This window comes from Dendrobates tinctorius, unplaced genomic scaffold (genome assembly GCF_039654945.1).
Source record: "Dendrobates tinctorius isolate UK_male_01 unplaced genomic scaffold, ASM3965494v1 ptg000046l, whole genome shotgun sequence".
Lineage (NCBI taxonomy): Eukaryota > Metazoa > Chordata > Amphibia > Anura > Dendrobatidae > Dendrobates > Dendrobates tinctorius.
In genome coordinates this window covers 69,242,874-69,268,302 of record NW_027361714.1, presented here as the reverse complement: position 1 = coordinate 69,268,302, position 25,429 = coordinate 69,242,874, and the positions used below count along the sequence as shown (strand labels likewise).

Sequence of the window (25,429 nt, the reverse complement as noted above, 5' to 3'; positions counted from 1 at the left end):
ACCCCCCTCCATCATGTGCAGCCCCATTCACCCCCCTCCATCATGTACAGCCCCATTCACCCCCTCCATTATGTGCAGCCATATTCACCCCCCTCCATCATATGCAGCCCCATTCACCCCCCTCCATCATGTGCAGCCATATTCACCCCCCTCCATCATGTGCAGCCATATTCACCCCCTCCATCATGTGCAGCCATATTCACCCCCTTCCATCATGTGCAGCCATATTCACCCCCCTCCATCATGTCCAGCCATATTCACCCCCCTCCATCATGTGCAGCCATATTCACCCCCTCCATCATGTGCAGCCATATTCACCCCCTTCCATCATGTGCAGCCATATTCACCCCCTCCATCATGTGCAGCCATATTCACCTCCCTCCATCATGTGCAGCCATATTCACCCCCTCCATCATGTGCAGCCATATTCACCCCCTTCCATCATGTGCAGCCATATTCACCCCCTCCATCATGTCCAGCCATATTCACCCCCCTCCATCATGTGCAGCCATATTCACCCCCTCCATCATGTGCAGCCATATTCACCCCCTTCCATCATGTGCAGCCATATTCACCCCCCTCCATCATGTCCAGCCATATTCACCCCCCTCCATCATGTGCAGCCATATTCACCCCCTCCATCATGTGCAGCCATATTCACCCCCTTCCATCATGTGCAGCCATATTCACCCCCTCCATCATGTGCAGGCATATTCACCTCCCTCCATCATATGCAGCCCCATTCACCCCCCCTCCATCATGTGCAGCCATATTCACCCCCCTCCATCATATGCAGCCCCATTCACCGCCCTCCATCATGTGCAGCCATATTCACCCCCTCCATCATGTGCAGCCATATTCACCCCCTCCATCATGTGCAGCCATATTCACCCCCTCCATCATGTGCAGCCATATTCACCCCCTTCCATCATGTGCAGCCATATTCACCCCCCTCCATCATGTGCAGCCATATTCACCCCCTCCATCATGTGCAGCCATATTCACCCCCTCCATCATGTGCAGCCATATTCACCCCCTCCATCATGTGCAGCCATATTCACCCCCTTCCATCATGTGCTGCCATATTCACCCCCCTCCATCATGTCCAGCCATATTCACCCCCTCCATCATGTCCAGCCATATTCACCCCCCTCCATCATGTGCAGCCATATTCACCCCCTCCATCATGTGCAGCCATATTCACCCCCTTCCATCATGTGCAGCCATATTCACCCCCTCCATCATGTGCAGCCATATTCACCTCCCTCCATCATGTGCAGCCATATTCACCCCCTCCATCATGTGCAGCCATATTCACCCCCTTCCATCATGTGCAGCCATATTCACCCCCTCCATCATGTGCAGCCATATTCACCCCCTCCATCATGTGCAGCCATATTCACCCCCTCCATCATGTGCAGCCATATTCACCCTCTCCATCATGTGCAGCCATATTCACCCCCTTCCATCATGTGCAGCCATATTCACCCCCTCCATCATGTGCAGCCATATTCACCCCCTCCATCATGTGCAGCCACATTCACCCCCTCCATCATGTCCAGCCATATTCACCCCCCTCCATCATGTGCAGCCATATTCACCCCTCCATCATGTGCAGCCATATTCACCCCCTCCATCATGTGCAGCCATATTCACCCCCTTCCATCATGTGCTGCCATATTCACCCCCCTCCATCATGTCCAGCCATATTCACCCCCTCCATCATGTCCAGCCATATTCACCCCCCTCCATCATGTGCAGCCATATTCACCCCCTCCATCATGTGCAGCCATATTCACCCCCTTCCATCATGTGCAGCCATATTCACCCCCTCCATCATGTGCAGCCATATTCACCTCCCTCCATCATGTGCAGCCATATTCACCCCCTCCATCATGTGCAGCCATATTCACCCCCTTCCATCATGTGCAGCCATATTCACCCCCTCCATCATGTGCAGCCATATTCACCCCCTCCATCATGTGCAGCCATATTCACCCCCTCCATCATGTGCAGCCATATTCACCCTCTCCATCATGTGCAGCCATATTCACCCCCTTCCATCATGTGCAGCCATATTCACCCCCTCCATCATGTGCAGCCATATTCACCCCCTCCATCATGTGCAGCCACATTCACCCCCTCCATCATGTCCAGCCATATTCACCCCCCTCCATCATGTGCAGCCATATTCACCCCTCCATCATGTGCAGCCATATTCACCCCCTTCCATCATGTGCAGCCATATTCACCCCCTCCATCATGTGCAGCCATATTCACCCCCTCCATCATGTGCAGCCATATTCACCCCCTTCCATCATATGCAGCCCCATTCACCCCCCTCCATCATGTGGAGCCATATTTACCCCCTCCATCATGTACAGCTGCCCCAGTCACCCCCCTTCATCATGTGCTGCCCCCTCACCCACTGAATTCATTTAAAAAAAAACAGTTTCCCATACTTACCTCACAACCGCTCCCCAGCAGCTCCTCTCTGCAGCCAGCGTCCAGGTAGATGTCAGCTTCTGCGCGATGATGTCATGGCGCAGGCCCGACACCTGACCCGAAAGTAGAGGGAGTGGGAGCTGTGCAGCTGTCAGCTGTGTGACGGCCGTGCACAGCTCCCTGCCCGATACACTGTGACACGGGTGGCTGTGTCTGCTGCCGGCCACGTCACAGAACAGAGGGCACGGCCACACACAGTTCCGGATCGCGGCTGTCAATCTCCCCAGTTCGGGGAACCGGCTGCTTTTTTAACAACCGGTTCCACCGAACCGGGGAGAACCGGCTGAATCCCACCCCTGAGTATAATCATATAGATAATGGCTTTCAGAGAATATGAATGATAACACCAACACTTTTTCTCCACTCATGGTTAGTAGTTGGGTGAAGCCATTTATTGTCAAACTACTGTGTTTTCTCTTTTTAAATCTACCTGTAGTTATATACAACTGTGAGCTAAAATACTTGCAATTATTTTCATTTCACTTATCTGATATTTCATTAGCAGGAGATCTTCTTTATCATATGCCTCATTCTAAACATAATCCTATTATCTAGCTTGATTTGATTGCGATTCCATGCTTGCATTTTCATTCATATGAGCAATATAATTGTAGTCAGATTAATTGCACCGAGACTTACTATGTATGTATATCTGCCTGTTAATACATCCATTTACTAAATTATTGAATAAATTGGGTTTTGTCTAAATGCAGAATAGTATAAATATTGTTCAATTAAACTTTTCTGTCTGGATGCTGTGTTGATGTGTCTCAGCACCTTTCACCCCAAGACTTAAATCTTGGACTTTGTAAACCATATTTAGTAGATGCATATCTGAAGTACGACTAATCATGGCCGGCCTTAGCTATGTGCGGCCGGTAGGCTGCCTCGCCTTCTGGGCCCCAGCAGACTCTTCTATCAGATCGCTGTGACAATCACTGATCAGTCCCTCATTCCTCTCATCTGATCTCTGTGCCTTATGCAGAGACAGGAGACATAAAGTCTGCACTGACTGGCCAAACATTACTAGCCTTGTTTTCTGCTGTAGCCCTTGAGCTTGACCTTTCTACTTTTGGCTGCCAGAAGCCACCCTGCAAGTGGAGGGAGCCTCAGTCAGGGAAAGTGCTGCATCTGATATTACTGGCCTACTGGGGAATCAAGGTAGCTATAGATTGGGGAGAAGGTCAGAAGGGGAAGCTGGGTGGAAAACAGTGCAAAGAGGCATGGCTCCGCTGGAGCAGGCAGAGTCTCAAGCAGAGATGCCCATAGCCTGCAAGACACCTGCCATCAGCAAAGAAGCAGAAGTCATGAATGAGAGCAGATAAGTATGAGATCTGCTGTGCGTCATTCGTGTTGGCAGAATGAGTGTTCAGTGTAGTCAGTTGTATAAGTGACATGTGCTTAAGTCTGAGCAATGTGGGTGTGATATGTCTAGTGTAACAGTTACATCAGTGTGCAGTGTATGTGTGCGGTATATGTCCAGTGTGTGTGTGAGTACTGTATGCAGTATACGGCCAGTGGGTGAGTGCTGTGTGCGGAATACGGCCAGTGTGTGAGTGCTGTGTGCGGAATACGGCCAGTGTGTGACTGCTGTGTGTGGTATACCGCCACTGTGTGAGTGCTGTGTGCAGTATGCGACTAATGTGTGAGTATTGTGTGAGGTATAAGGCTAGTGTGTGAGTACTGTGTGTGGTATATGGCCAGTGCGTGAGTGCTGTGTGTGGTATACGGCCAGTGCGTGATTGCTGTGTGTGGTATACGGCCAGTGTGTGAGTACTGTGTGTGGAATACGGCCAGTGTGTGACTGCTGTGTGTGGTATACCGCCACTGTGTGAGTGCTGTGTGCAGTATGCAACTAATGTGTGAGTATTGTGTGAGGTATAAGGCTAGTGTGTGAGTACTGTGTGTGGTATACGGCCAGTGCGTGAGTGCTGTGTGTGGTATACGGCCAGTGCGTGATTGCTGTGTGTGGTATACGGCCAGTGTGTGAGTACTGTGTGTGGAATATGGCCAGTGTTTGACTGCTGTGTGTGGTATACGGCCAGTGTGTGAGTGCTGTGTGCAGTATGCGACTAATGTGTGAGTACTGTGTGAGGTATACGGCCAGTGTGTGAGTACTGTGTGAGGTATATGGTTAGTGTGTGAGTACTGTGTGCGGTATACAGCCAGTGTGTGAGTGCTGTGTGAGGTATACGGCCAGTGTGTGAGTGCTGTGGGTGGTATACGGCCAGTATGTGAGTGCTGTGTGTGGTATACGGCCAGTGTGTGAGTGCTGTGTGAGGTATACGGCCAGTGTGTGAGTACTGTGTGAGGTATACGGCTAGTGTGTGAGTACTGTGTGCGGAATACGACCAGTGTATGAGCGCTATGTGCAGTATACGACTAGTGTGTGAGTACTGTCTGCGGTATTCGGCCAGTGTGTGAGTACTGTGTGAGGTATACGGCCAGTGTGTGAGTGCTGTGTGCAGTATACAACTAATGTGTGAGTACTGTGTGCGGTATACGGCCAGTGTGTGAGTACTATGTGAGGTATATGGCTAGTGTGTGAGTACTGTGTGCAGAATACGGCCAGTGTATGAGCGCTATGTGCAGTACACGACTAGTGTGTGAGTACTGTGTGCGGTATTTGGCCAGTGTGTGAGTGCTGAGTGTGGTATACGGCCAGTGTGTGAGGGCTATTTGCAGTATACGACCAGTGTGTGAGTGCTGTGTGCGGTATACGGCCAGTGTGTGAGTATTATGTGCAGTATAGGACCAGTGTGTGAGTACTGTGTGCGGTATACGGCCAGTGTGTGAGTATTATGTGCAGTATAGGACCAGTGTGTGAGTACTGTGTGCAGTACACGGCCAGTGTGTGATTACTGTGTGCAGTATAGGACCAGTGTGTGAGTACTGTGTGCGGTATATGGCCAGTGTGTTAATACTGTGTACGGTATATGGCCAGTGTGTGAGTGCTGTGTGCGGTACATGGCCAGTGTGTGAGTGCTGTGTGAGATATACGGCCAGTGTGTGAGTACTGTGTGAGGTATACGGCTAGTGTGTGAGTACTGAGTGCGGAATACGGCCAGTGTATGAGCGCTATGTGCAGTATACGACTAGTGTGTGAGTACTGTGTGCGGTATTCGGCCAGTGTGTGAGTGCTGTGTGTGGTATACGGCCAGTGTGTGAGTACTGTGCGTGGTATACGGCCAGTGTGTGAGTACTGTGTGCAGTATACGGCCAGTGTGTGAGTACTGTGTGAGGTTTACGGCTAGTGTGTGAGTACTGTGTGCAGAATACGGCCAGTGTATGAGCGCTATGTGCAGTATACGACTAGTGTGTGAGTACTGTGTGCGGTATACGACCAGTGTTGGAGTACTGTGTGTGGTATACCACCAGTGTGTGAGTACTGTGTGCGGTATATGGCCAGTGTGTGCGGTATACGACCAGTGTTGAAGTACTGTGTGTGGTATACGACCAGTGTGTGAGTACTGTGTGCGGTATATGGCCAGTGTGTGCTGTGTGATGTATATGGCCAGTGTGTGAGTTCTGCGTGTGGTATACGGACAGTGTGTGAGTACTGTATGTGGTATACGGCCAGTGTGTGTGGGCTATGTACAGTATACAGCCAGTGTGTGAGTACTGTGTGCGGTATACGGCCAGTGTGTGAATACTGTGTGCAGTATACGGCCAGTGTGTGAGTACTGTGTGCGGTATACGACCAGTGTGTGAGTATTGTGTGTGGTATACGGCCAGTGTGTGAGTGCTGTGTGTGGTGTACGGCCAGTGTGTGTGGGCTATGTACAGTATACGGCCAGTGTGTGAGTACTGTGTGCAGTATACGGCCAGTGTGTGAGTACTGTGTGCAGTATACGACCAGTGTGTGAGTGCTGTATGTGGTATACGGCCAGTGGGTGAAGGCTATATGCAGTATATAGCCAGTGTGTGAGTGCTATGTGCGGTATACAGCCAGTGTGTGATGTTTGGTATGCGGCCAGTGTGAGTGTGCTGTATGCAAGCAGGTGTGAAGGTGTATATACAGTATACAGTGTATATTTCCAGCACTGTAAAGGATTGGCTCCGCCATGAAGCACCGAGCAGTGGGTCTTATTTCTGTGGTGGCAGAGTCCCTTTAATTTGATTATCCTTCTAAAGCTGCTACAATGAGGAAGCATGCATAGGCATACATAAAACAATTCTGGGAAAATGCTCAACATTTTTGTTCTTGGCTTGATATAATTTCCTCATTTCCAAAATAGCTCTCACTCCATTTATGTTATACTTTCACATAAAAATCATATATCATCTGTTAGGATTTATGCCTGTATTGATTCTGTCATATCTGTCACTAAACATCTGCATATATTACATTTTCATTCTTGACGTTACAAATTCAATAATATTTCCAATATATAATTTCATGCTCAGTAGCCTCAAAAGTTACGTATGGCAATATGCCTGCAGATTCACAATGAGCTGAACACATATTTTGCACTTGAAGTATAATAATATTTTGTAGGTTTGTATGTATGTATACAGTGTACACACATGTATATTGATATACATATTGTAGACAAGCAGCTGGCAGAATCTTGGATAGGAGGTGCTGGGAGGGTTAATAGGACTAATATGTTGTTCCAGATTTGTTAGGAATAATTAGATGCAGGGCCGCCATCAGGGCATTACTGTTTACGTTTGTTTTTTTTAATTTTTATTGATACATGTTTGTTTTTTTTAATTTTTATTGAAAGTTGCAGACCCGGGGCAGGATGGGAGACATGGAGGAAGGATGGGAGACACAGGGGAAGGATAGGAGACACGGTGGCAGGATGGGAGACATGGGGTCATGATGGGATACATAGGGGCAGGATGAGAGACATCGTGACATGATGGGAGACAAGGTGGCATGATGGGGAGACACAGTGGCATGATGGGAGACACGCTAGCAGGATGGGAGACACGTTGGCAGGATGGGAGACACGCTGGCAGGATGGGAGACGCAGGGGCAGAATGGGAGACACGGGGCAGAATGGGAGACACAGGGGGCAGAATGGGAGACATGGTGGCAGGATGGGAGAAGGGGAGGATGGAAGACATGGTGGCATGATGGGAAACACGGTGGCATGATGGGAGACATGGCAGAATGGGAGACACGGGGGCAGAATGGGAGACACAGGGGCAGAATGGGAGACAAGGTGGCATGATGGGAGACATGGGGGGCAGGATGGGAGACACAGGGTAGGATGGGAGACACAGTGGCAGGATGGGAGACACGGTGGAATGATGGGAGACACGGTGGCAGGATGGGAGACACGGTGGCAGGATGGGAGACACAGTGGCAGGATGGGAGACACGGTGGCAGGATGGGAGACACGGTGGCAGTATGGGTGACATAGTGGTATATTATGATGAGTCACCGAAGGAGGAAAAAACAAAATACCAGCTAAGTCCAGAAAAACCAGAGAGGTTGGCAGCTATCGGATTGCAGACCCCTGAACCTATCCACAACCACTAGCAGTAGCCGTGGGGGGTTCCTACGGTGCCCTAGACCCCTCGATCACAGCCGGAGAACTATATAGCCTAAAGACAGAAAGGGGAAAAACTAAACTGCCCCAGAGCAGACCCCAAAGCAATAGGCAGCCCCCAACATATAATGACGGTGAAGCAAGATGAAAACACTAACACAGATAGAAAGATAGGTTGAGCAAATGATGGGGCCCAAGCTAACTACATAGGATAGGATAGGAAAGCTGCTGTCTGCCATCCGCAAAAACCCTTTCAAAATGAGCCAACCGACTGATAGGAAAAACAGGCCCTGAAGTCGCTAGGCTTCAAAAGACTATATCAGCACTCAGGTATATTCTGAAGACAGAGCAAAATATCAACAGATCAGAGACAAAAATGGAATTGAGCTCACCCCCGGCCGGGGATGGCAGAACTCACAAAAAACAAGGCAAAACAAAAACAAAACTGAAGAGTACAAAGCAGAGCAGAAAAACTTAGCTTTGAGATGCAGGAATCAGACTGGTCTCCAAGAATCCAGCAGGAAAATCATCAGCCAGGAAGAAGGGCGTCGGCAGCCTTATATCCAGTCCTCAATTCCAGCCACCCAGTCATCATCTAGCTGCCCAGGTGTTTGGTAATCAGTCTCACTACCTTCCTTCACTAGAGGAGGGAGTTCATCAGACCTCAATGGTGAAGGGAAAAATGAACTCACAACAGTACCTCCCCCTTGAGGAGGGGTCACCGAACCCTCATCCATGCCACCAGGGCGATCCGGGTGAGCCCGATGAAAGGCACGCACCAATCTTTCGGTATGAATATCAGAGGCAGAGACCCAGGAATTATCCTCCTGACCATAACCCTTCCACTTAACCAAATACTGGAGTCTCCGTCTAGCCAGACGGGAATCCAGTATCTTCTCTACCTCATATTCCATGTTACCTTCAACCAATATAGGGTCAGGAGGTGCCACCACAGGAACTACTGGTTCAACAAACCTCTTCAACAAGGACTTATGAAACACATTATGAACTTTAAATGTGACAGGAAGAGCCAACCGAAAAGAGACCGGATTAATAATCTCCAAAATCTTGTAAGGTCCAATAAATCTAGGCTTAAACTTAGGAGAAGCCACCTTCATAGCGATATTTTTTGATGACAACCAAACCATATCACCCACCTTAAACTGGGGACCAACGGTCCTACGCCAGGTTGGGAAACCGCTGGGCCTTTTCCTGGGAGAGAGACAACTTATCCACTACTTGGTCCCAGATCTGGTGCATTCTCTCCACCACAGTGTCAACACCTGGGCAGGCAGAAGGCTCCACCTGGCCTGAAGAAAATCGAGGGTGAAAACCAAAGTTACAAAAAAAAGGTGACATCAAAGTGGCAGAACTAGCTCTATTATTTAAAGCAAATTCGGCCAAGGGCAAAAATGAAACCCAATCATCCTGATCGGCAGAAATAAAACATCTCAAATACGACTCCAAAGTCTGGTTTGTTCTCTCCGTCTGCCCATTGGTCTGAGGGTGAAACGCAGAGGAGAAGGACAACTGAATTCCCAGCTTGGAACAGAAAGTCCTCCAAAATCTAGACACAAACTGAACTCCTCTGTCAGATACAATGTTCTCAGGAATCCCGTGCAAGCGAACCACCTGTTGCAAAAACAAGGGCACCAACTCAGAGGAAGATGGCAACTTAGGGAGTGGTACAAGATGGACCATCTTAGAGAATCTATCACAAATCACCCAAATAACAGTCATTCTCTGAGAAACAGGCATATCAGAGATAAAATCCATTGAAATATGGGTCCATGGCCTCTTGGGCACCGGCAAAGGCATCAACAAGCCACTAGAGCGAGAACAAGGTTTAGACCGGGAGCAAGTCCCACAGGACTGCACAAAATTCCTGACATCACGAGACAAGGCGGGCCACCAAAAAGGTCGACTCACCAGATCTCTAGTACCAAAAATACCTGGATGACCAGCCAATGCAGAGCAATGAACTTCAGACATCACTCTCTTCCTCCACTGGTCAGGAACATACAACTTTCCACTGGGACAACGCTCAGGTTTGTCCTCCTGAAACTCTTCCAGAGCACGTCTCAAATCGGGCGAAATGGCAGAAAGAACTACCCCCTCGCCTAAGATGGTAGCAGGCTTAGTCACAACAGGAGAATCAGCAAGGAAACTCCTAGAGAGGGCATCTGCCTTGACATTCTTAGTGCCCGGAAGAAAAGAAACCACAAAATCAAAACGTGTGAAAAACAAGGCCCACCTAGCCTGTCTAGGATTCAAGCGCTTGGCTGACTCCAGGTAAATCAAATTCTTGTGGTCAGTAAGGACCACGACTTGGTGTTTGGCTCCCTCCAACCAATGTCTCCACTCCTCAAATGCCCATTTCATGGCCAAGAGTTCCCGATTCCCCACATCATAGTTACGTTCGGATGGGGAGAACTTTCGGGAAAAGAAAGCACAAGGATTAATTTTAGATGTCACAGGATCTTTTTGGGACAACACCGCTCCTGCACCAATCTCAGAAGCGTCCACCTCCACCTGAAACGGGAGTGAGACATCAGGTTGCCGCAAAACCGGAGCAGAAGTGAATCTTCGCTTCAGCTCCTGAAAGGAAGAAACAGCCTCCGGAGACCAATTCAGCACATCAGCACCCTTCCTAGTCAAATCCGTCAATGGCTTGGCAATACCAGAAAAATTAGCTATAAATTTCCGATAAAAAATAACAAAACCCAAAAACTTCTGGAGGGCCTTCAAAGAAGTGGGCTGAACCCAATCATAAATGGCCTGTACCTTGGCCGGGTCCATTTCAATAGTTGACGGAGACAAAATAAATCCCAAAAATGAAATCCTCTGTACCCCAAAAAGGCATTTCGATCCCTTGACATACAGGGAATTCTCCCTCAAAATCCAGAACACAGTCCGAACATGTTCCACATGAGAGTCCCAATTCTTGGAGAAGATCAAAATATCATCCAGATAGATAATCAAAAATGTATCCACCAAGTCTTGGAATATATCATTCATGAAGCACTGGAAGACAGAAGGGGCATTAGTGAGCCCAAAAGGCATCACCAGGTACTCAAAATGTCCCTCCGGAGTATTAAACGCTGTCTTCCATTCATCCCCATGCTTAATGCGAATAAGATTATACGCCCCCCTGAGGTCAAGCTTGGTAAACCAGCAAGCACCTTTAACTCTGGAGAATAGATCAGAAATCAGGGGTAACGGATACTGATATTTAACAGTAATTTTGTTGAGGGCACGATAGTCAATACAAGGCCTTAATGAACCATCCTTTTTAGCCACGAAAAAAAACCCAGCACCTAAGGGTGAAGAGGATGGTCTAATATGACCCTTCTCCAACGCCTCCTTAATATAGGATCGCATAGCCTCGTGCTCGGGTACAGATAAATTGAAAAGCCGACCCTTGGGGAATTTACACCCCGGGTTCAGCTCAATAGCACAGTCATAACTCCTATGAGGAGGCAAAGACACAGACTCATTCTCACTAAATACATCATAAAAGTCAGCCAAATAGTCAGGAACATCATGTGACTGGGGAGAGGTGGAGAAAACAGGAGCATCACTAAGGGCACACCGACAACCCCAACTCACCACAGACAAAGATTTCCAATCCAGAACTGGATTATGGATTTGCAACCAGGGAAACCACAGAACAATGGTATCATGCAAATTATGCAACACCAAAAATCTGCAATTTTCTTGATGGTCTGGGGCGACCCGCATTACCACCTGTGTCCAAAACTGAGGTTTATTTTTCGCCAAAGGAGTAGCATCAATACCCCTCAAAGGGATAGGCGTCCGCAGAGGTGTCATAGGAAATCCACAACGTTTAGCAAAATCCAAGTCCATCAGGTTCAGAGCTGCTCCTGAATCCACAAAAGCCTTGGCGGAAAATGTGGACAGGGAGCAGATCAGAGTAATTGCCAGAAGAAACTTAGGTTGAACACCACCCACTGAAAACGAGTGTGCACAACGTTTCTCTCGTTTAGGGCAGACAGAAATAATATGCGAGGCATCTCCACAAAAAAAACACAGCTTATTACGCCTTCTGAACTCCTGACATTGCGCCCTAGACAAAACTCTATCACATTGCATAGGTTCAGACATTTGTTCAACAGGTGGTAACATCTCTCGTGTAGTTTTGCGTTCACGTAAACGCCGATCCACCTGAATGGCTAATGACTAGAGTTGAGCGACTTTTGGTTTTTTAGGGTCGAGTTTCTTTTCGTGAAACCCGACTTTTCCAAAAGTCGGGTCGAGCAAGATCGGCCGATTATAGGGAAAAGTCGGGGTCGTCCCGAAACACGAAACCCAATGTAAGTCAATGGGGAATAAAAGTCGGCAGTGAGAGGAGGACAGGAAACACACCTACAGTGCTCATTTGAATGCCAAAAGCATCAATTCTTCTTACTTAAGCTGGTCAACCTTAATTAACTTCATAATACAAGTTACGCACTGAAAAATGGGGGTTATTTGGCTAAAGTTGTGGGGGGGTAGGGCTGGCTCCAGGTTTTCATGTGCCCTGGGCGAAAGAGCGCCCCTTTAACACATACCACAACTCATCATGCTCTGATACGGCAGAGAAATAGCGGTATAGTACAATGAAAAATACTTCACTTTTTACATCTCATGACGAGGCCCATCTATTTCTTCATACAGAATCATTGGTCCCATATAATGTTTGAAACAGTATATGATGAGCTCCACATAATGCTACAGTATATGTTGGTCCCCATGGATGAAGCTCCACTGTCTTATGGGCCCAAATAATGCTCCAAACATAATGGGCCCCATTTCTAATGCTCTAGTGTATAATGGGCCCTGTAAATGCTGCTCCAGTGTCTGATGTCCACCTTTGGAATGTTCCAGTGTATGGTGGGCCCCATCTATCATTCTCCAGAGTATAGTGCTCCCCAAAATTTGCTGTCCCAACATTGAAAACAATCAAATAAGTCTCCTCGCTAGGGAATCCCTGTACTAGTCTGGACTCCTCGTCATCCCCATCTTCCATCTCACTGCACAGTATTTCAACCTTGCAAGTGCTGTGATCCTGAGCAGCAGGGGGGGCCCACTCGTTGGCGACGGCACTGGCACAGGGCCCCTGATTGTACGGTGGTGTGTTTGATGGCGGGTGGGCCGAACCTGTACTTTCATCTGCAGCTTCCTCTTTGTCACCGTGTAAGATGGAACTGTATATGGGAAGGGTAACCTGAGTGTCATCAGGGTCAGATTCAGGCCGTGTAGCGTGCGAGGGGAATGTAGTGGTCTGGGTCAATGTACCAGCAGATTCATCAAGCAGTGGCTGGGCATCAGTGCACTTGTGTCGCCCCCAGGAGTACGGTCGCCACAGTGGCATTACCTTCCTCCTAGGGAGTGTGATGTCATGCTTGGGAGCAACGAAGGATCTCCTCTAGCAGGTTAACTGATTGGGCGGCGTTATTCCCACGAGTCATGACCCTCCAAACAGCGTTCATGAAGGCAAAGTGTTTGTTTTACGTGGGCAGTATGGTTGCAAAGCTGAACCTTAAAGGAATGTCCAGAAGGGCACCACCAGGAGTGGAGCCTACGGTTAAATTTGACTCCACCTGGGAAACCTCAACCATGCCAGCTACAGAACAGATGCACACATTGCAAGCTTAATTCCGTTAACGAACGAGACTCCGTCATGCCCCGCGGTCCGAGTCCGGCTTACTAGAGGGACACGTGAGGCTCTGGCACATGAGATTGGCCAATAACTGGTGTGTCATGCCCTTACATGTCCGTGGCTGCATGTGCGCTACACTGAAAAGGCCAGCGTTTGTCGCTTACAGGTGCAGATAACCCGCTGAACAACGTTAGTGATGGGGATCACTGATTACAATTATTACCCGCGAACGATGATTTCCCAGTAAGTGCAGGTCAACCGCAGTTCCGGAATTAGGCCTAACCGTCATTCCTGAAAAAATGAAAAACTTACGTGTGCAAACCACAGGTGCTGTAGCTTGCTTAACAGCTCGCCAGCCGTTCTCACGCCCAGTATGGATTACACGTGATTGCACAAAGGTGAGAAAGGGTACCGTATCCCCGGATAACATGTATGGATAGCGTACACATTCAAAAGATATGTCTATACATCAGGAGGCAGGCTCAGATGGTGTTAGGCCCAGTATGGCTTGCACGTGATTGCACAAAGGTGAGAAAGGGTACCGTATCCCAGGATAACATGTATGGATAGCGTACACATTCAAAAGATATGTCAATACATCAGGAGGCAGGCTCAGACGGTGTTAGGCCCAGTATGGCTTGCACGTGATTGCACAAAGGTGAGAAAGGGTACCGTATCCCAGGATAACATGTATGGATAGCGTACACATTCAAAATATATGTCTATACATCAGGAGGCAGGCTCAGACGGTGTTAGGCCCAGTATGGCTTGCACGTGATTGCACAAAGGTGAGAAAGGGTACCGTATCCCCGGATAACATGTATGGATAGCGTACACATTCAAAAGATATGTCTATACATCAGGAGGCAGGCTCAGACGGTGTTAGGCCCAGTATGGCTTGCACGTGATTGCACAAAGGTGAGAAAGGGTACCGTATCCCCGGATAACATGTATGGATAGCGTACACATTCAAAATATATGTCTATACATCAGGTGGCAGGCTCAGACAGTGTCAGGCACAGTATGGATTTGACGGCCCAGACTACACAGCGGAGGAGCAGGGAGAGGTAAAGATTGCAAATGCTGGGGCCCTGCCCAAGCAAGGGGGGCCCACTCGTGGGCGTCGGTACTGGCACTGGGCCCCTCATAGTACGGCGGTGTGTCTGATGGCGGGTGTGCACCACCACCGTCAGAGACACTTGATTGCACTATGAGGGACCCTGTGCCAGTGCCCGCGCCCAAGAGTCGGCCTACCCACCTGTCCAGGGCAACGGCACTCGCACGGTGTCGTGCGCTAGGTGGTGACCCCGGCCATGGGGGGGAGGCAGCATAGTTAGGGAGTTTTAGAAAGTGGCATATGTTGATGTTGGACATTCAGCTGATGCAAAAGGCGAAATAGGTCAAGTCACAGGAAGAGGTGGACCAAAGCAAGCCATTTTTCTGTCACCCTATGTGTCATCAGGGGAAGGTGGGACAAAATCCTTGGAAACCCATGCATGGTTCATTTTAATGAAGGTTAGATCATCCACATTTTGGGTGGACAGACGGGTCCTTTTTTCTGTCAGGATTGATCCGGCTGCACTGAAGACTCTTTCCGATAGCACACTTGCAGCTGGGCAAGCGAGCTCCTGTAAGGCATATTGTGCCAATTCAGGCCAGGTGTCCAGTTTAGCGGCCCAATAGTCAAAGGGGAATGACCTGTGTGGGAGAACATCGATATGGGAGGAAAAGTAGTTTGTAACCATAGTTGACAACTGCTGTCTCCTGTCACTTTCCATCGATGCTGTATTACCAGTTGTGTGAGCGGTACTTGAAAAATCAGTCCACAACATTGTCATGAAACCCCTGTCTCCAACGCCACTTCTGCTGTGTGCACCATGAACACCTCTGCCAAGCTGCCCCCGGCCCGTACGGCTCGTGTGAGAACCATCACCGCTGCTGTGTGCTGGGAATGCCTCAAGCAACCGATTTACCAGAGTTGCTTGTTTATTAGCCAATATTAGGTCAAGGTTCTCCTGTGGCATGATGTTTTGTAATTTGCCTTTATAGCGTGGATCCAGGATGCTGGCCAACCAGTAGTCGTCATCGTTCATCATTTTGGCAATGCGGGGGTCCCTTTTTAGGATCCGCAAGGCATAATCTGACATGTGGGCCAATGTTTCCGGTGTCAATGATGCACTGCGAGTGCTGGTTGGAGGAGCACTTTCTGGCAAATCCACATCCCTCCAGTCACGCACAAACCCTGTACCAGACCTTGCCACGCCAACATTTTCACTTGCCCCACGAGATGCATCCTCCTCCCCTAAGTAATCATCCCCATCATCATCCTCCTCCTCCTCTTCTTCCTCCAACTCGTCCAGGAGAGGTCCCTGAGCAGACAATGGCTGAATGTCATCAAGGATTCCCTCCACCTCTTCATCCTCGTCAACATTGGCTGCAGACGCCTGCTCCTTAAGGTGCGTCAAAGTTTGCATGAGCAGACGCATAAGTGGGATGCTCATGCTTAGGATGGCGTCGTCTGCGCTTACCAGCCGTGTGCATTCTTCAAAACACTGAAGGACTTTACAGAGGTCTTTCAGCTTCGACCACTGCACACCTGTCAACTCCATGTCTGCTCTCAAAGTGCCTGGCCGTGTATCCTCCCACAAATGCATTATGGCCTGCCTCTGCTCGCACAGCCGCTCCACCATGTGCAGGGTGGAGTTCCACCTTGTTGCAATATCGATAATGAGGCAGTGGTTGGGAAGGTGGAGCAATCGCTGCAGCTTCTGCATACGAACGGAGTGTACTTGCGAACGGCGGATGTGCGCGCACAGTCTCTGCACCTTATGGAGCAGGGCTGTTAACTCCGGATAATTTTTGAGGAAGCACTGCACCACCAGGTTCAAGGTGTGAGCCAAGCAAGGTATGTGGCTGAGTTTTGAAAGGGCTATGGCTGCCACAAAATTATGGCCGTTATCACTAACTACCTTGCCTGCCTCAAGATGTACACTGCCCAGCCATGACTCAGTTTGTCGCTTCAAGTACTCGGCCAGCACCTCGGCGGTGTGTCTGTCGCCGAAACACATCATCTGCAACACAGCCTGCTGACGCTTTCCACTAGCTGCTCGATAGGGGGACACCTCGTGTGCAACAGTGGCAGCTGCAGATGGAGTGCTCGTACGACTGCGCTCTGTGGACGAGCTTTCGCTTCTGGAGGAGGAGGAGGAGGGTGGAACGCCTACAGCCAACTGTTTCCTATACCGTGGGCTAGGCAGCACTGTCCCACCACCGCTGTCCCCTGTGGACCCTACATCCACCACATTAACCCAGTGCGCAGTGATGGACACGTAACGGCCCTGGCCATGCCGACTGGACCATGCATCAGTTGTGAGGTGCACCTTTCCACTCACTGACTGCTTGAGTGCATGGACAATGCGGTCTTTCACATGATGGTGGAGGGCTGGGATGGCTTTGCGAGAGAAGAAGTGGTGACTGGGTAGGTCATAGCGTGGTACTGCATAGGCCATGAGTTCGCGGAAAGCTGCGCTTTCCACCAACCGATAGGGCATCATCTCAAACGAGATTAGTTTGGCAATGTGGGCGTTCAAACCCAGTGTACACGGATGAGAGACTGAGTACTTTCTTGACCTACTCATAGTGTCTGGGAGGGTGAGCTGGACTTGAGAGCTGCATATGGTGGAAGTAGCGGTGGACAGGGTGGACTGAGAGAGGGTTGATGATGGTGATGGAGTTGGTGTTTTTTCTGATGGCCTAGATTCAGTATTTCGTTGATATAACAGTGGGATTCCCTGACTGCTGTGGCCTTGCAACGACACCTTAACATTTGCTGCTGTGCTAACCGGTGGGCTTACAGTGGGGGAAACAATGTAGCATTGCTGACTACCTTCTTTGTGATCAGTTGCACATGTGGCACTTGAGGTTTGGTGTTGTGTCCACGCTTGCAAGTGCAAGCTGGTTAAATGTCTAAGCATGCAACTGGTATTCAAATTTTTCAGATTTTTCCCTCGGCTAAAGGTCTTTGCGCACTTCTTACAGATAACCTTGGCCTGATCATGAGGATTTTGTTCAAAAAAGTGCCACACTGCACTCTTCCTACTTTGGCAGACATTTTGCGGCCTAGCACGCTGTGATGTTTTGACCCTCTGGACAAGCTGTCCAGCAACTCTTTTGATTTTTGGAACCTGTCTTTGGAGTGCTCCGGGCCTGCCAGATAACAGCTGTTGCGATGTCGATGTCTGCTGTGGATGCTCCTCATCTGAGCTATTGGAAGCAGCACCCTCTTCTCCCAATGGATGCCAATCTGGGTCAACAACTGGGTCATCCATCACCTCCTCTTCAATGTCATGTGCACCTTCCTCTGTGTCACCGTGTATGGTGGTATAGTGTGCGGGAAGGGGCACCTGAGTCTCATCAGGGTCAGAATCTGGCTCTGTACACTGCGAGGACAATGTAGTGCTCTGAGTGAATGTACCAGCAGAATCATCTATCAGCGGCTGTGCATCAGTGCACTCCATGTCAGATTCATCTTGGCCTGGGTAATTCACCATTTCACTTGATAATCCAGGCATGGTATGTGAAAACAGCTCCATGGAGTAATCAGTAGTATGGCCTGCGTAATCCTTCAATCTTTGTTGGGGTGAAGGACACAAGGAAACGTGTGGTTCATGAACATGAGCCTCCAATGACAACTCAGTGCTTTTACTTTTTACAACTTCAGAAGAGGAGGCGATAGAGCTGGAGGCTGAGTCAGCAATGTAAGACAAAACTTTTTCCTGATGCTCTGGCGTTAAAAGCGGTTTGCCAACTCCTAGAAAACTAAGCCTTCGAAGCCTTATGGAGCCAGACGATGACGCAGGCTCAACACCTCCTGCATTTGGTCCTATTTTGCTTTTGCCACTACCATCAGATCCACCACCAACACCATCATTACCAGCTGCCAACCCCCGCCCAATTCCACGGCCTCTTCCACCTGCCTTCCTCATTTTTGGTAGAAATGTAGACAAAATCCAACAAACTATATAGTAATGTAAAACAAGGTACAAGGTGTCTATAGGACAGGGGAGATTTAGATTTTCTGCAGACACTTGTGGACACTGGACACTTGGATTGTGTGAGGCCCACTGAATATCAGAGCGCTATGTCACAGGCTCGATGGCACAGGTGTGAAAAAAGTGACTACAGGATAAGGGAGATTTTGAATTTCTGCAGACACTTGTGGACACTGGACACTTTTGGATTGTGTGAGGCCCACTGAATATCAGAGCGCTATGTCACAGGCTCGATGGCACAGGTGTGAAAAAAGTGACTACAGGATAAGGGAGATTTTGAATTTCTGCAGACACTTGTGGACACTGGACACTTTTGGATTGTGTGAGGCCCACTGAATATCAGAGCGCTATGTCACAGGCTCGATGGCACAGGTGTGAAAAAAGTGACTACAGGATAAGGGAGATTTTGAATTTCTGCAGACACTTGTGGACACTGGACACTTTTTGGATTGTGTGAGGCCCACTGAATATCAGAGCGCTATGTCACAGGCTCGATGGCACAGGTGTGAAAAAAGTGAATTGTAGAATTGGGCAGAATAGGAATCTCCCTAGAGTGTAGGTCTGTAAGAACGGAACAAGTCCTCCACTTATCATTCCACAGTGACACACAGATAGCTTCACTGTGGCTGTGATAACAGCCATTACACGGTACTGTGTGAGGAGGGTACACCACTGTATGGTGTGAATAAATGCACGCTCAGTACCTCAGCAGGACAAAAAAAAAATTGGGATTGCTTTTAAAAAAGCAGTTTGCAGAGCAGTGGGGAAACAGCAATGCAGCTGTCAGGAAGCCTTAGAAGGCAGCCTAACAACCAACACCGCTGATCCACCACAATATAGCCTCCCCTTGCACTGCACACACAGTGACTGGTGTGTTGCACAGGCAAAATCGCTAGCAGCAGAAGCAGTTTTTTTTTCTTCTTCCCTGCCTAACGCTCTCCCTACAGAATCAGCAACCTCTCCCTATGCTAAGATCGGCAGAAGTAAGAAGGCGGTCGGCGTGCATGCCCTTTTATAACCCCTGTGACGCCCACCAAAGCAAGCCAATCACTTGCATGCCCTTCTGAAAGATGGTGGTGACCCCTGCCTATGTCATCACGTTGCCCACAGTGTCCGTGGATCCTGATTGGCTGAAGAAGAGCGCAAAACAAACTTTTGAAACGCGACTTTGGCACGTAAGTAGCCGACCGCGTGGCCGACCTCATCCTAGGGTCGGGTTTCGTTTCATGAAACCTGACTTTGCCGAAAGTCGGCGACTTTTGAAATTTCCCGACTCGTTTCGCTCAACTCTACTAATGACATAGAATCGTCAAGACCAGAGGGAACAGGAAATCCCACCATAGTATCTTTTACAGTTTCTGACAAACGCTTCCGAAAGAGGGCTGCCAAGGCACCATCATTCCAGGTAGTAAGGACCGCCCACTTTCGGAATTTTTGACAGTACAACTCTGCAGAATCCTGACCCTGGCTTAATGCCAACAGGGTCTTTTCAGCCTGATCAATAGCATTAGGTTCATCATACAACAACCCCAAGGCTTGAAAAAATGCATTCACATTATTCAGAATAGGATCATCAGGTTTCAAAGAAAACGCCCAATCCTGGGGATCACCGCGCAGCAAAAAGATGACAATTTTAACCTGCTGCGCGGAGTTCCCCGACGAGTTAGGCTTCAAGGCAAAAAATAATTTACAATTATTCTTGAAATTCAAGAATTTAGACCGATCCCCCAAAAATACATCAGGAGTAGGAATCTTTGGTTCAGCAGCATGTGAATGAGCAAGATAGGCGGAAATTCCCCGCACTTCAGCAGCGAGCTGCTCCACACGATCAGACAATTGCTTCATCTCCATTGAGAGAAAAATTCCCCCTACGGCCTCAGAGATATAGAGGAAAAAATATGCACACAACAAAAAAAAAAAAAAATCTGACCCTTTTTTTTTTTTTTTTTACAATTCTCTCCTGCTATTGAGTACCCTAGGATCTGCGGTATGGCTGGTGATTCTGTTATGATGAGCCACCGAAGGAGGAAAAAACAAAATACCAGCTAAGTCCAGAAAAACCAGAGAGGTTGGCAGCTATCGGATTGCAGACCCCTGAACCTATCCACAACCACTAGCAGTAGCCGTGGGGGGTTCCTATGGTGCCCTAGACCCCTCGATCACAGCCGGAGAACTATATAGCCTAAAGACAGAAAGGGGAAAAACTAAACTGCCCCAGAGCAGACCCCAAAGCAATAGGCAGCCCCCAACATATAATGACGGTGAAGCCAGATGAAAACACTAACACAGATAGAAAGATAGGTTGAGCAAATGATGGGGCCCAAGCTAACTACATAGGATAGGATAGGAAAGCTGCTGTCTGCCATCCGCAAAAACCCTATCAAAATGAGCCAACCGACTGATAGGAAAAACAGGCCCTGAAGTCGCTAGGCTTCAAAAGACTATATCAGCACTCAGGTATATTCTGAAGACAGAGCAAAATATCAACAGATCAGAGACAAAAATGGAATTCAGCTCACCCCCGGCCGGGGATGGCAGAACTCCCAAAAAACAAGGCAAAACAAAAACAAAACTGAAGACTACAAAGCAGAGCAGAAAAACTTAGCTTTGAGATGCAGGAATCAGACTGGTCTCCAAGAATCCAGCAGGAAAATCACCAGCCAGGAAGAAGGGCGTCGGCTGCCTTATATCCAGTCCTCAATTCCAGCCACCCAGTCATCATCTAGCTGCCCAGGTGTTTGGTAATCAGTCTCACTACCTTCCGTCACTAGAGGAGGGAGTTCATCAGACCTCAGTGGTGAAGGGAAAAATGAACTCACAACAGTGGTATGATGGGAGACAAGGAGGCATGATGGGAGACACGAGGCATAATGGAAGACACGGGGCAGGATGGAAGACACAGGGGGCAGGATGGGAAACACGGTGGCATGATGGGAGACACGGTGGCATGATGGGAGACATGGTGGCAGAATGGGAGACATGGTGGCAGAATAGGAGACACAGGGGGCAGGATGGGAGTCACAGGGGGCAGGATGGGAGTCACAGGGGGAAGGATGGGAGACACAGGGGGCAGGATGGGAGACACGGGGCAGGATGGGAGACACAGGGGGCAGGATTGGAGACACAGGGGGCAGGATGGGAGACACAGGGGGTAGGATAGAGACAGATGGGGTAGGATTATGGGGCAGGATGGAGACAGATGAGGCAGGATCATGGGGCAGGATGGAGACAGATGCGGCAGGATCATAGAGCAAGATGGAGACAGATGTGCAGGATCATGGGGCAGGATGGAGACATGGGGCAGGATGGAGACATGGTGCTGGATCATGGGCAGGATGGATACAATGGAGACAGATGGGGCAGGATCATGGGACAGATGGGGCAGGATCACGGGACACACGGGGCAGGATCATGGGACAGATGGGGAAGGATGGGACATCACATGGGGCAGGATGGGAGAACATATGGCTGGAGTCAGAAATGAGACACATGGGGGCCAGGATGGGGGATATTATTACCATAAGGGCTACTTAAGGGATATTATTACTGTAGTGATATATTTATTTTACTTTTTGAGGATACTGTTTTTAATGGGGGAGGCGGTCCTGTTACTGTGCAGTGCGACACTATGTCCTTTTTTCTTCATCTGGTGTAGTTTAGAAGTTGGGAAAAAATTAAGTAATGTGTTCTGCAAGCAGTGCTCTAGATAACTGTGTTATTTCCTGCAGAGACGAGCTCTGGCTGGATGAAGATGAAAAGCAAAGATGGAGGACTTCACTTAGAGGCGTCACTGGTGAGTCAGTATGTTACCTGCACTAACACTATACACTGTATACTATATATAACGGGCCTGTGTACAATGTTACCAGTGATCACTGTATTACCTTTACACTGACACTATATACAGAACTCCTGTGTATAATGTCTTTGATCACAGTATAACCTGTACAATATGCACAGTACAGCGCTCATGTGTATAATGTCACAGGTGATCACTGTATTACTTTTACACAGACACTGCATACTAAGTACAGATCTCCTGTGTATAATAGCACTTATGGTGATATTAGTATTGTGTTTTTTTTATTAATGATCAGTATTGTAGTATTCAGTCACTATGTGGTGGCAATATGTTGTCTGGCCATGGTGTGGTGGTACTTGTTCCTTGTATGTGCTATAATTTGGTCACTATGTGGTGGTAATATGTGGTCTGGTCATGGTATGGTGGTATTTGTTCCTTGTATGTGGTATTATTGGACACCATGTGGTGGTAATATGTGATCTGGACATGGTGCAGTGGTATTTGTCCCTTGTATGTGATATTATGTGGTCACTGTGGTGGTAATATGTGGTCTGGACATGGTGTGGCGGTATTTGTTCCTTGTATGTGGTATTATAGGTCTCTAAGTGGTGGCAATATGGTGTATGGTTATGGTGCGGTGGTATTTGTCCCTGGTATGTGATATTATTGGTCATTTTAAAAATGAAAAATAAATTAAAATATACCTAAATTGTATTGGATATTTTAACAAATGATTTAATAGGATAGAGTAGAGTAGAGCTCAGCCAAAAGAGTCTACCTTGTCATGGCGGCTTAAAATTTTTTTTGGCCAAAACAAAAGCTGCTGGCTATACGGTATGTGTGATCTGGTGATGGGAACTGTTAATGTGTGATTGGTGAGAAGTGGAGTTTTTCAAAGAGAGAGCGGTGGGGGTGTGAATAGTTCGAGGGGTGGAGCCTGAGTGGAGTCTCAAGGGGGCCCTGAAAATTTTGCCAGTATGGGACCCCGAAATTCCTAGTGGCAGCCCTGATTAGATGAGATGGACGGAACTAGTCATTCCCACCCTCCAAAACAGGAGGCTCAGCTGGTATAAAAGGGCAGCTGAGCTGTTCATTCCTTGTCTGGGAGATGAGGTGCAAACATCTCTGGTACTTGGGTCTGTGTATGTATGGAGGAGGACCTATGTAAGTTACTTAGACTCTACAAGAGGATGAGTATTGAACTTTAAATATTGAGCAGCTGAACCACTCTGTTTCTCATACTGCTGTATGGACTTTGTTTTTTCTTTCTGCTAGTTTATGGAGTTAATAAACCTTCCTGCTTGGACAAGAAGCTGCCTGCCTGTGTGAACGGTACCCTACCTGCGGCCTGAAAGCGAGTTAATCCCTACTATATATATATATATATATATATATATATATATATATATATTGTCATGGTCCAGTCCGGAGTTTATTTTCTGCTGTCTTCACTCTGGACTGGTAATGTGGGAGTTAATCTCCTCAGCCTCGTTCTGGAGCCAGCTGGGATATTTCAGTCTCTCACAGCCTGCTGGCCAGTGTTAGTGTTAGCTCAAGCTTCCAGTTTAAAGCCTCTGACCCTTGTACCTTGGTGATCCTCCTGCCTCTGACTGATATTCACGTGTATGACCCGGACTGATTTCTGACCTCGTCTCTTGGTATTCGTCTCTGCTGTTACGTTCCCTCTCTGGCATCTGACTCCCCGGCTTGTACCCCGACCACGTATTTCGTCTCATGTTTTGGACCCTGTGCTCTTGTTTTGGCTTTCTGACCCTCGGCTTGGTATTTTGATTACGTGTATTGCTGCTCCTTCTGGTACATCTGCTCCTGCTAGTTTCTGACTCGGTTCATCTATTCTCTCTCGTTACTTGTGGCACCTGTGCTGTTGCTCAGGGTTGCTGCTCTTAGTGTGTAACCTCTCTTCCCTCACCAGCTCCCCCTGGTGGATGTTTCACTACATATATACTGTATGTATATATATATATACTGTATATATACACATTTGATATATATATATATATACACACATATCATGTACATAAACCTTGAACAATCTTAGCCATAAAAAATGAAAACAATTTTGCTTTTAGATGAAGATTTCCACTTTAAGAAGGGGAGACTGCAGTCAGCTGGAGTTTCTCTATACTGTCTGTCATGATCCAGGTTGGATCTGACAGATTAAATGTTCAAGTAACTTTTTTTTTTTTTCCTTTAGCTGTGCTAAAGGTGGTTTTCCCCCCGGTTGCCATTAGGGTCATTGCACTCTGGTTCCTTTGGTTTAGTGCACGCGATTATGTAACAGGTATGATTGCTCTATAAGAGAGTGTCAGGTGTGTCAATCACTGTTGGTGATTAGTCCTCAGTTACAAGCAAGCCTGGGTGAAGGATGGAGCTGAAGGAGAGTCCCGGGCAGCTCAGTGAGAGTCCTGGAGTGGCAGCTATGGTGTCTGCAAGGAGGGCTGGCATGGCTTGGTGGAGTTGCAGCTATGGTGTCAGCAAGGAGTTCTTGCATGGCTTGGTGGAGTGGCAGCTATGGTGTAGAGCTGCACTCAAGATGCTGGACTCTTTTGCTGAAAAGCTGGACTCATATGCTGGACTCTGTTTCTGGACAGCAGTACGCAGGTTTGCTTCAAGGCTGCACTATGGTGTTGGATCCGGTCAGAGGAAAAGATGCACGCAGGTGGTGGGCTCTGTTGCTGGGAGCGTAAGCAACAGAGCAAAGCTAAGTGGTGTTTCCCTGTTTTGTCTCTTTTCCTTATGTGTGTTTTAGTGCAGTGGTGGGATTAGTTTCCTCACAGTCCACTTCACTAGTGAGGGCTTAGGTGCAGGGCGAGCTAGGGATATTAGGTATCCTGATCGGCGCCCGGTGCGGAACCGGCCTAGGGATCGTTAGGAGTGTAGAGAC

General features: G+C 48.3%; 1 protein-coding gene across 3 annotated transcripts in view; it reads right to left on the bottom strand.

Moving 5' to 3' along the window:
- The window catches only part of HS3ST5 (heparan sulfate-glucosamine 3-sulfotransferase 5), a 505,040-nt gene that overhangs the window by 51,016 nt on the left and 428,595 nt on the right, over window positions 1-25,429 (bottom strand). Inside the window, exon 1 of one of the 3 annotated variants that reach the window (XM_073575982.1) lies at window positions 2,467-6,947. The exons of the other annotated variants lie outside the window; for them this stretch is intronic. The gene's annotated coding sequence lies outside the window, so the exon portion shown is untranslated. Of the gene's footprint in view, window positions 1-2,466; window positions 6,948-25,429 lie in introns of those variants that run through there. 3 annotated transcript variants of the gene reach the window in all.